We start from the raw sequence: 12,426 nt of genomic DNA, 5'->3' as shown, positions 1-12,426 counted from the left end.
CATGCATTTGCAAAACAGATAAGGTGAATTGTCTTTTTATGCTGACTTTAAAGGAGGTAATATATAGTTCTGATGAAGATTCTTGTCAGGAAATATTGAGGTACCACAGCAGTGGTGGGTGAAAGGACAGGATTAGGCGATTGTTTGTTATTTTTTGTCCATTTTTCTGTTTCTTTTTGATTGTTTACTATAAGGATTTGCACAGATGCCATCCTGTAGACAAGCAAACGTAGCGTTGCTGCAGTTGGTTTATGGTCAGGGCCTCAGATGTTTGTGAAACCGTGGCACAGGTCAATGTATTAGTCACACTTTTACACTATTTTCCTAATTAATGCTGTTCAGTTGCATTGACAATCTGTGTTGTTAAAAGCGCTATATAAATAAAGGTGACTTGACTTTAGAGTCATATGCAGAAATACTTCCATTCTATGCAGTATATTTGTGCTGATTTGAATAAATCTTGCTTACTCTGATGCTGTTTTTGCTTTAATCAGAGTTTGAGTAAGAGATTTTAACACCTTTTTACTTGCAAGATAAAACCCGCCTAATGAAATCACTGTACTTGCACGTAATAATACTGTATAATGCTCGTAAAATAACTGTGACAATAACAAGAATATCATCCTTCCCTAATTCACACTATAATCAATTGGCTTGTTTATATCTTATCTCAATCTCGTTTTTTTTCTCTCTCTCTTCCCACACTCTCTATATTTCACATGCTCATTCAGTCTCATACATGGTTAAGATACCAGATGCCCACAATGAGAGCGGAAAGCTGCACTCACTCAACCATACTTATGATTGTGTCTGTGGCTCTGCACAACATTCTCATGGCTGTGGTCTGTCTGTGTGTGCGTGTGTGTGTAAGGAAGTGTGTTTGTGTCTCATTTGCTCTTATCCATTTGTAGGGCTGGACAATAATTCAATATCAATATGTATCGCAATGTAATTTTTTTCAATAACGGTGATATGATTTTTAAACACATTTCCGATATTTCGATATACATTACCAGTGTTTCCCATACATTGATTTATTTGTGGCGTTTGACTTCGTTGAATAAACATGAGCACTGCACGTTTCAAAATCAAAATGCGTCGCGGGTGTTTTATATGAATGTTTCTCTGAAGGGAACCGACTGTCTTCAGAATAGTTTAGATGGCATTTTATCTGATAAAGTAGTGTTCATGAGCGTTTACAGCCATTACTGGAGAAACCGTTAGTTCTACCGCTCTCACAGCGCCTCCTGCTGGCACACAATCAGTTTGCATTTTCAAGAATAAAGCCATTTCCAGCAACATGCTTTTGTTGTTGCTCTATTATTTTGTTTTCTGACTGATAAAGTAGCGTTCATGAGCGGAGCTGCTTTGTTTACAGCCATTACTGGAGAAACCGTTAGTTCTACCGCTCTCACAGCGCCTCCTGCTGGCACACAATCAGTTTGCATTTTCAAGAATAAATATTAATAAGGAGAGTCTGAGATTTATTTGACAGTGATTTCACATTTCTTGTTTGTATGAAGGCTAAATACCAATAAAAGGTGAACATTTATTTATTTGCGTAATTTTTTTCCTAAAATATGATATAGTTTTATAGGAGTAGGTTTCATAGAGTTGGCAAATAAATTTTTCATAAGTTTGTAGGTACAGACATCTGTTGTGGCCGTTCTTGGCCGTTTTTATGAGGCTTTTTTAATTGTGTTCATATCGATATCGGAATTATATCATATCAACCAAAATTAAGAAATATACCGTGATATCAATTTTGGCCATATCGTCCAGCCCTATCCATTTGTAAACATTTCAGGATATTGAAGCTTTGGCCTCACCAGAGACTCCATTCTCTCCTTAGTTACTGTATGTAACCACTTGTCTGTGTTCACCGGCCAGTTATTATATTTTATAAGTCTGGTATGTCCTTGAGCGCACACATATTAGAGCAAGTGTGTGTACAACACGGGCTTTTGAGTTTAAGGTGTTACTTCCCCATGTAATGAGCCTCACCATGGTGTGCTTGCTGCTGAGAGCAACAGGAAAAGAGCAGAAGAATGAGATGTACTGAGATAAGAGAGGAGTAGAAGAAAGAGAGGAAGAGAGAGAAACAGAAAAGCGAAAACAACTTGATTGAGGTTGAAATCTAGCTACTAGACTTTAGTCTTTAATTCCTGTTTTGGTGTTAATTGTAAGGCTAAAGCTGTTGTAATTCTTAAATCAGACTAGAGTGTGACTAACCGATTTTTATTGACTAATATGATTATTGTTAATACTTTCACGAAAACATTTAAGAGCAGAGGGTTCAAAGGTACAAATCACAGGTTGAATATAGCCTGTGGAGGAATATAATCTGATAAGAGTACTACTAAATTACTGATTAAAAACTTTCACATTCATTTTTTTTGTAAATATTCATGTTTATTTTAGCTGCAGTAAAACTCTTTTAATTGAGTGTGATCCATTTTTTTATGCTTTAATTGTTAGACAGGTTTTGAGTGACACCTGTCACAGAGCAACCCAGTTCCTCAATGTAAATGTTTTATATATTTTAAAATGTGAAATGTAAAAAGTAAATTTCACAACTGTTTATAAACATCCAATGATTTATGAATATTATATTTATTACTCATTTGATGCTGTCAGATTTGGGATGGGATTTAATGGTTTTATTTAGGTCTAATTTTGTGGTAATATTGGTTTGGATGACTTGTAAAAGCTGAGTTTGTTTTTTTTGTTTTTTGGTCAATGTATTGTTTGATTTTAATATTTGCTAATTCACTACTTGCCAGCATTGTAAATGTCATCTAAAGTCTCTTGGCTTTTGTTGTACATAAATTCTGTACAATAATTCTGTACAAGCTCCAGAAGAGCATGTGTTGTGTATATACACCAATGCTGAACAAATAAAACAAATGCGAAAATTATTTTGATACCATTGCTTCTGAGCCTTCCATGAAAAGTTACCCGTGTGCCATAATCATGACATTACATTTCTTCCATTTACCAAAAACTGTGCCATGCAGGAAAAAGAATCTTGACATTTATGCCACCCACACAAATCTCATAATTTTGTTCCTCCAAGCCATGAATGTGCCATGTTTCATCTGCATGATGACTTAATATGGGACACCTGTTTGTCAGGGTTTGGTAAATGTTTTGAGCTTGCTGTTGTGTTGGAAACATAGGCTACATCAAATCTCAAAAAGAACCATCTGCTCGGATCACTTTTGATCCATTATGGGACGTTTCAGGCTATGTTAGGACAGCAAGAAGGATTTGAAAATTTAGCTCTCCAATGATCCCAAGCATACTCTGATTGCTAGTACAGAATTTTGTGTTTCACTACAGTTTGAAACCTGACATCAAAAACAGATTTATATCACAAAATGTACAATTTTGCAGTTAAGGTGTGATGTTGTGAAATGTAGAGCAAAATGTCTAATATGGTCTAATTTTACTTTGGCATTGTGTGAAAAAATTGACTTGGGAACTGATTCACGTTCTTCCGAAACGCATTAGCCCTGCAGTTTCATAATGGTTTCATTTCCTCCCTCCTGTTATTTTTGTGTAGTAGTGAATGAGACCTCCTGAAAGGGCTTTTAGAGAAATGCAGAGTCACATGTTGTTTGAGTTTTAAATGGAACAAAATACAATTCTTCACCATTATCTTTTGCACATAATACCTCAAGACTGTTTAAAAACCAGTTGATCTTGATAACCCACCAAATACTTATGATTTTATGGCTACTGCTAGTTATTGATAATAATAATAATGCCTAGTTACTATTTTTGTTAGTGTATAGTTTAACTAGTTAAACACATTTTTTAAATGTGTGAATGTGTCCCAATATGCATGCAAATAAAGTATGTGCACAGAAAGCATGCAATCGCGAATTTGGGACATGCGTGATGTTTCATGCCATGACAAATCACTTTTTGTATCATTAAGAAGAATCAGCTCCTATTTGATTCATACAGAAACGACTATGCAGTAAGTTATACACTTGATTATTAAATTTCTGTGATATTTCTTACATGATGTAAATAAACCTGCTGTAACTGACAACTTAAATCTTATTTAATTTGTATCTTTGTTTTGTTGTATTTGTCTTTTTGTTTGTAATTTAGTTTTTTTTTTTTTTTATAAAAATATTGAAAAAGATTTTCGTGTTAGATGTAAGTAGAGCAGTATTGGCTCAGATGAATGCCTACGTTTGAAGTACACCTCACAGAGAACCAATAGAAAAAAGAATTGGACATGTTTTTATTTGAGTCTGGGGCCAAATTCTCAGCTGTGATCCATTTGTTCTTTTCCCATAACTTTGGTGACATCATTAAGGTCAGTGGTGAAACGGAATCAGAGTATTTTTAGTAAAGGTTGTTTCCGTTTTTACCCCAGTTATGCCCATTGAGCATGTGAGGGCAGTGAGTAATTTCTCCTATCCTGACAAATGTTTTTCTGTTCCTCTCTCCCTTTATTAAAGTGATGTGTCAGTGCTGAGAAGTGCATTGACACATTGCTGTATTAATAATAATGTCTTATCAGCTTTTCCTCTCCTCCTTCCATGTTCTCCTCAAACCTGTGCATCAATCAGCGCTGATAAAGTACCTCCTCTCTTGCATTATCTACTCTAGCCTTTTTATAAATGCATGCTTAGTCAAATTAAATAGTGGGCTAATAGTAGGAATGTGAAGGTGGTTGTTTTCATTACTTTAGTTCTGGTATGCCAAGCCCTCACTGCAAGTGTGTGGGATTTTATTTTTTGATTTTTCCAGAGGAATGGTGACTCAAAAAAATGCTTTGTTCTCATAAGGAAAAATAATGAAAAGACTGTCTTGACTTTACTAAACTGCTTGTCTTTTAGTGGACATGATGTAACCTTTCTGCTTTCTCTTGTGGTCTAGTGTTAGAACACTTATGCAAAGGCTGCCTGTTTCTGTAATTATGTTGTTGGTGTGAGTGAGTCCTCTCTGGAGACTGATAGCTTTAAGGAGTTTGTGATTGTTATGGAAAGACGTGAACCAGAGCAGTATTGCCTCATAGTTAGTATTGCCTGCTTGTGGATGTTTGCTTGAAATCGAAGTTATTCCAGGGTCATTAAGTGTAATTTCTGTTGCACTCAGGCTGGTTTAAATGCTCAACAAATCGAAATGTTTGCTCATATGTTAATTGAGGAATCAACATATGGCTGGCTTAGAATGGTCTTTGCAAGTTAAGCTGCGATAGAAGAGAGCATTTAACATAAATATTTACATATATTATATATATATATATATATATATATGATCTGTTCTGTTTTGAATTTGAGTGAGCAACCATCCCAGTAACACAAGTCCACAGCATATGCCATCTAGTTACACCATGTTCATGTGCTTCTTATGGACTAACTGGAATGTGAGTAATTCAAGGCCAAAGGTCAGAGTCTGAATTCATGTAGTCCTCCTGGACGATAGTTATTTTTTTTTAACATTTACATGTGTACAGGATGCATATGGATGTTTGTCGCAATGACAATGGCCTATTCTCCATCTGAACCGTAGCTCAGACAGTCTTTTGCTCAATTTAGCAGCGCTCATTTCTCAGTTGTGGCATTGCTCTTAAATCCTTCCTCATTTTGTTCACCCAGCTGGCTATAATGGTTTTTCCCACCTGCTAACACTGCCACCAAGACACCGGGGTGGGGGGGATTTTACTCTTTACACAGAATGTGCTGTGAAACTCAGAAACCACACAAACACAGATGCTGGGCAACCGTTAGCTTTTTAGTTTTCATTTGTAATTTCTCATGAACTTTCATAGGAAAACAACTTGAAAAGTGTTCTCAGTTCCCTTAATAGGAAAAGCACTTAACAAGTCATGTGTTCACATGGACATTTCTTTCCTTCATGTTATGTCATCAGAGATCTCTCAGGGCTAAAAGCCATTTGTTTTGGACTATAAAAAATACATAAATTATATAATAAGTGGCCACCATGTTTAGACTTGTTTGCCACAATGTTTGCCAATGATACAAAAGAGGACCTGCTCAGTCTTCCAGAATTAGAACAGAACATTTCATTCATAGCTGATAATGTACTGCTCTTCTTTGTTGACAGATCTTCGTTATAAAAAGATATACTTATGATTAAGGATGTAACGATTCACTCAACTCACAATGCGATATGATTTGTTTTTTGCTTGTTTAACATCTCAACCGACTTGAATTGTCACATTTATATTGATTTTCAACCAGCTCGGGGTGCATCATTACATTCCTACTTGAGATATACATGTTGTAAATAATCGTCCCTTTAGGAAAAGTGCTGTGGCTGAAATGTTACAATAATTTTAGACTGTAACCATGGTACTTTCTAAATGCCATTTACAAGTCATTCAGGATCATAGTTTATACTCCAAAGTATTTCAAAGAACAATGGTGTACATGGTAAATGTCCTAAAAAAAAATTTTTCCCCATGGTGCTTTTTTGTACTTTTCCATGGTATATGGCAGTAATGTTTTGGTTTGAGGTAATAATGTGTGTTCGTAGTGTACCAATAGTGTCAATGTAATAATGTTTACTGCTAATTTGTGTGGTTAGTGACTCATTGTTAGTTATAATTGCTCACATGGCTTTATTAATAAATACCTATGCACGCAACCATGAGAGAACTGAAAGGAAAGTGGGTGTAAAGTTTCTTTCTCTGCAGCTTGTGTCGGGTTGTTTGATTTTGAGGCGTCTGTGTGAATAACTGTTAATCTTACAGGAAAGAGGGTAAAGAAGAACTTGTACACTAATTCATGTAGAGGAACATTGGCACATTTTAACAGTTGATACTGAGAACTTCATTAAAGGTATAAGCTGAAACCGGTACTGATACTGATGTCTTCAACTGAGGGCTTCTCACAGGTTTAAAATATACTTGTGGTGGGAGCCGGGTGGAAAGTCCTCCTATTACCCTCGGCATAAAAATGGTCTACTACATGACAAATAATGTGTGATTTTTAATAGGGCTGCACGATAAATCACATGCGCCTCTCGTCAGTAAAGCCGGTTCTGTGATTAGTAGTAAATCTCCAGCACGTGCTTTCAGATGGAGTGGCATTTAATACACAGAGCCGTAGATCACTGACAAGCTACGCAATATTGCATTCATAATCGAAGACGATTCATCTGCGATTATGAACGCGATATTGCGTAGCTTGGGATAAAAATAATAACAGCAAAAATGTTTCTTCAAACATACCTGGGCGGCCCACCCAAGTAAAGTCTATGTGTGGGAAACACTGAACAACACAAATGACAAATTAGGATTCTACGCAGAAATGTTTGTTGTTTATGTATAGTACCAGTAATTTGGCTATATTTGTTTTAAGATGGAAGGGGAGTGGTGCAAAAGTCTGCCAAGATGCCAACAGATTTTAGGGCTCTGAAGAGAAAGGAAACTCTGGAGGTTCCTGAAGAATAGAAAGTAAATGACTTTGCCTTTGAATCTGAAAATAAACAAAAAGGAAGTTGTGCTGAAAAGCCCGGCAGTGGAACATGGTGAAAACAGAAGGTAGTCGAGTTTCTTAGATGAATCATGTTTGAGTGTTCCCACAGTCATGGAGTTTAACTTCTTTTTTTTCCGAGGCCTGGAAGTGTCACATATGTTAATAAAATATTCATGTAAAATGTTGAATGTTTTTGAAGCTGTTAATATTCAGTCAACTCAGTGTTGTTGAGTAGAGTCAAATTTGTGTACAAGTTAATGAGTAATGTGCTGTTTGTAAGGAAAAATGTTTGAGTTGATTTTTATTCAATAAATGATTAAACTGATTCTTAGATCGGTCTAAATAATTTATCTGAATCTGATTTAAATTAATTTGAATTAGTTTGAATTTGAATGATCCAGTTATCCCAAACAATTCGAAAAAATTGTGAAAATTGAGTTGTCTAAAAGTGGACAAACCCTGTTTGCATTGGGTGATTTTCAGATTTAGTCAGAGATCATATAGGGCTAGTTTACGGATTTGAAACTTCTGATGCCAAACTTTGATAGAATGGAAGTAAACAATGCAGTTAAAAATGTTTTGCTATTTAATTTGTTGGTATTTTATTAATCTGCAACTGTTACACCAACATAATTAGCTTGAAGGGTCATGCCAACGTGTGTGCAAGTAAGTATTTTCCAGATTTTATTAATTTAATTCAGTGGCCAGGTCTTCCACAACCAACTGAAATGTGACCTTGGTCTCTTGACTCGGAGGTCTCAGTCCGTTGCCATAATCAGAACTCTATGTGCGTGTCTGTCTCTCAAAGAGGAAATGCCATAGTCCAAGAATAAACATTCCTGCCCTTCTACTCAAATCAACCAATTGCAGGCCACAGCACAACACTCCTGACTGGAACCCATTGGGCAGTTTGAATTTAGTTTCATTTGACTGTAGTAAGTGTAGATGAGAGATGGGTTGGAAGGGTGTCAAAGACCATGAGAAAGGTTGTTGGAATGTCAGGGAGGAGAGAAAGAAAAGATGACGCCTCTGATGTCCCGTTTGAGTGAGTTCACTGTGGAGAGCTGATGGTACAGATTAGGGGTGAGCAATATGGCAAACATATATAAAAAAAAAAATCAGGAAATTCACGATTTTATCACGGTACTGTCATGTTGTTTTTACTATTTTGCAAGTTGTCTGAGCAGTACAGCCAAACTTTTCCCCATTTTAAAAACAAAGTCTAACAAGGAAACAAAATATAAAAGAATGGCTGATATTTAGGCCAAAGTATTTACAACCCTCTACATTGCGAGTAAATCGCTCGCATATGTGACTAAATGATGTGTTATCGTTAGCCATTGGCTAATAAATTCTTAGATTTTACTCGCCAGTGTGTGGGTTAGAGGCTAAGTGTAAGTTTAGCACAAATATATTTTCACTCGCTGAACACTCTGACTGAGCGCTTCAGAGTTTCGCTTTCCATCAAGCAATCTACATTTTCAATTAATCTCAATGGATGCGCAGCGTAGCTGTATTTGACGCAACGTAAACTCTAGTGTGAATGTGCACGACTCGCCGCCGCTTTGCTGATAGCGCTGTTTCTCACACATGCAAAGAGACCGAGCGAGAGTCTTGCATACCACGCTGAATCGACGAGCTACATCTAAACTATATTCTTTGTTGTATTTTCCTGTCAAAATAACGAAATTCATTTGGAATTATTCAGCTTTTAAAAACAAGACGATATGCCGATTTCTCTGGTAGTGGGCGGAGCTAATGCGCAAACGACATTCTCATTGGCTGGCGCTCATCTCTTACCGTCCCTGTTTTGATTTCAGCAAATCAGTTTGAGGGAACGCTGACAACGTGATTAATATTCATGAACCCAGCGGCTCATTAATCCTTAGTGTGTTTTATATTTTTTGTATAGTAGTAGTAGTAGTAGTAGTAGTAGTAGTAGTAGTTGTATTTTTTTTAATAATTACTATTATCTATTGCTATTATCAATTTTTTTTTTCTTAAGCATCAGCACCAGTCCTATGTTCAGTTAAAATGACAAATAAGCATTCATACACAGTTACCAAGTTTTAGTTCTAATCACTACAGTTCTATCGTAATTAATAATAATTAAATAGTGCTTAATTATCCTAATATCATAATATAATGCTTGATTAACTGATTAAGAAGCTAAGATTTAAGAAGCTGTGCCATTTTACAAAGATGAGCTGTTTTGGTAAAATAATGTCTGTGTGTGTGTACAATTGTATATCAGTCTGGCGACTAAACTAAAAAATGTACTAGCCAATGGCGATTAAATTGCCAAGGTGTGCGTAGAGGGTTGTTTTATCTTTGTTATTAAAAAATAAGAACTAAGATACACATAATATACAAATAAAACAAACAGTGCTTTATTTTTCAGTTACAGTAGGTGTATTTAGCAGTAGCATTCAAGAAATTGAATGAACAAATATAAAGATAAAACACTCTATATATATATATATATACTGTACATCATATCATATACTGTATTAAAGTTCTTCGGTCAAAAGCAGTTAGAGATTTTTCTGTGTTTTGTTGTTTTATTATCATTAAAGGTACAGTTCACCCAGAAATGAAAATTATGTCATCGTTTACTCACTCTCATGTTGTCCCAAACCTGTATTAATTTCTTTCTTGTGCTGAACAAAAAAATATATTTTGAAGAATGTGGGGAACCAAACAGTTGTTGGTCCCCAGTGACTTCATTAGTATTTATTTTCCTACTATCAAAGTCAATGGGGGCCAGCAACTGTTTGGTTACCCACATTCTTCAAAATATATTTTTTTGTTCAGCACAAGAAAGAAATTAATACAGGTTTGGGACAACATGAGAGTGAGTAAATGACACAATTTAAATTTTTGGGTGAACTATGCCTTTAATGACAAGCCGCAGCATGTTCAGTACTATTAGTCTGCTGTCACTTTAAGAGCTGCATGCATCTGTTTTTCTCTCAACTGTTTACTTTCACTTTAGACAAAACCAACTGTGTAAACCTTGTGTGTTTTTGACATTATAATTAGTCATCGACCGATATTGATTTTTTTATAACCGATACCAATTATTTGCATATTTATGTGCCCGATAACCGATATGCGGAACCGATATTTACTTACTGTTATAAAGTAAATAAATGACTGAGTGAGTCCATACTTCACTTTGGTTTTTCCTCCTTTCAGTCATAAAAAAATACTGATTTGGAGATCCAAACTCCTGAGACCACATTGAAAATCTGTGATTTAAACCTAGAAGTAAGCAGTTTCAGAATTTTGACACATTAAAAATAATGAAAGATTGTGATGTAAAATTACTTTATAAAATATCTGAAATTCTTGTACATTTTCATGCTTCTATATATATAGACAGGTGTCTTTTATACTGATAACGAGTTCAAACAGATGCCATTAATACAGGTAACGAGTGGAGGACAGAGGAGCCTCTTAAAGAAGAAGTTACAGGTCTGTGAGAGCCAGAAATCTTGCTTGTTTGTAGGTGACCAAATACTTATTTTACCGAGGAATTTACCAATTAATTCTTTAAAAATCCTACAATGTGATTTTCTGGATTTTTTTTCTCATTTTGTCTCTCATAGTTGAGGTATACCTATGATGAAAATTACAGGCCTCTCTCATCTTTTTAAGTGGGAGAACTTGCACAATTGGTGGCTGACTAAATACTTTTAAAGCTAACATGTTAGTAAATCAAAATAAATTTTTTCACAGGTTTTTAGTCACTTTTTAGTTACTGTGATGCAAATTGTTTTGGGTCATTTTGAGATATCGTCCCACATTGAGTTGAAGGTGCTTGCACTTGGCTTGAGGTTTTTCCGTCTCGCTGCTTTCTCGCATTGCAGAAGTGTGAATAAATGGTTTCTAAATTAGCATTAATGTGGTTATATCTGCTGTGTAGCTCTTTCCTCTTTCTGATATTTGATATGCCCTTGCATAATAGGTTCATATAATCTCATTGTAAGACTTGATTGTTATTCTGCATTAACAGAACAATCTTTGACCATGAAATGATTTCTCTCACCAGATTTTCGTAATCGGTAATTTGCTTACAAAAACATCCATAGACAAACACACAAAATGAATATGTTGCAAGCACACATTCCTGTTGTATACTTAACATTCCATTACTGTGACAGTAACAAACATCAACAACTTTTAATGTATTTGCCATTAAACCAAAAGTGGTGCTATTCAGGTAACTAGCTTTAAAAATATTTATTTATGTTTTGTGAATGTCTAACAAGTTACTATAAGATGCCCAAAGAGGTAGGCACTTGCTAGGTCATGAGACACATCCATATTATCTTTTATCTTGTATCAAAAGAGAAACCGAATAATGACAAGGAGTAGAGAGGGAAAAACAGAAGTCAGAAAAAAGAGACCTGAAAGTGAAGGAGTGAATGATTGAGTATCTGCAAACATTCCATTCTTGTTAAATGCTAACTGCGTAACTCTTGATGGGCGGAATTAAATAGTCATTAAGGAGGGTTATGTGTGCAGTGTGTTTGGTAAAGGTGTGTATTTATTATTTGTGTATATATTCCTATATATGGGGCACCTCCTACTGGTGCTTTTGTGTAATTACAGGCAGTTTTTAAATGTCTTGTGAGGGGGGAAAAAGCCGCTTAATCAGGGAAATCTGTGTCCTTAAAAAAATAAATTTTCTTATTTATTGCTGCATTGGCATAAAACTTTTTTTTCCCCCGCTTCTTTTCCCAATAAATTGCTGGTAAAAAAGGTGCTTAGCCTTCTTAAAATTTCTACAGCTAAACTGAACTATAACTACATTTTTTTTTTTTTTTTTTTTCCATGTTTATAAAATGTGAGACGTGTCTAAATGCAGATTTATTTTTCCATCATTGAAAATAGAATAAACAAATTAATTATGGAAAATGCTGAACTAAAAAACATCTTTAACACATTGCGTTTT

At 35.3% G+C, this 12,426-nt stretch overlaps 1 protein-coding gene across 1 annotated transcript in view; it reads left to right on the top strand.

Annotated features, from left to right (window-relative positions):
- LOC107591577 (rap guanine nucleotide exchange factor 2-like) overlaps nucleotides 1-12,426 on the top strand; it is a 39,497-nt gene that overhangs the window by 5,425 nt on the left and 21,646 nt on the right. The gene's annotated exons all lie outside the window — the stretch shown is intronic.

The sequence above is a fragment of the Sinocyclocheilus grahami genome, unplaced genomic scaffold, assembly GCF_001515645.1.
Source record: "Sinocyclocheilus grahami isolate Dianchi unplaced genomic scaffold, SAMN03320097.WGS_v1.1 scaffold143.1, whole genome shotgun sequence".
NCBI classification, from domain to species: Eukaryota; Metazoa; Chordata; class Actinopteri; order Cypriniformes; family Cyprinidae; genus Sinocyclocheilus; species Sinocyclocheilus grahami.
This window is presented reverse-complemented; position numbering and strand designations above follow the sequence as displayed.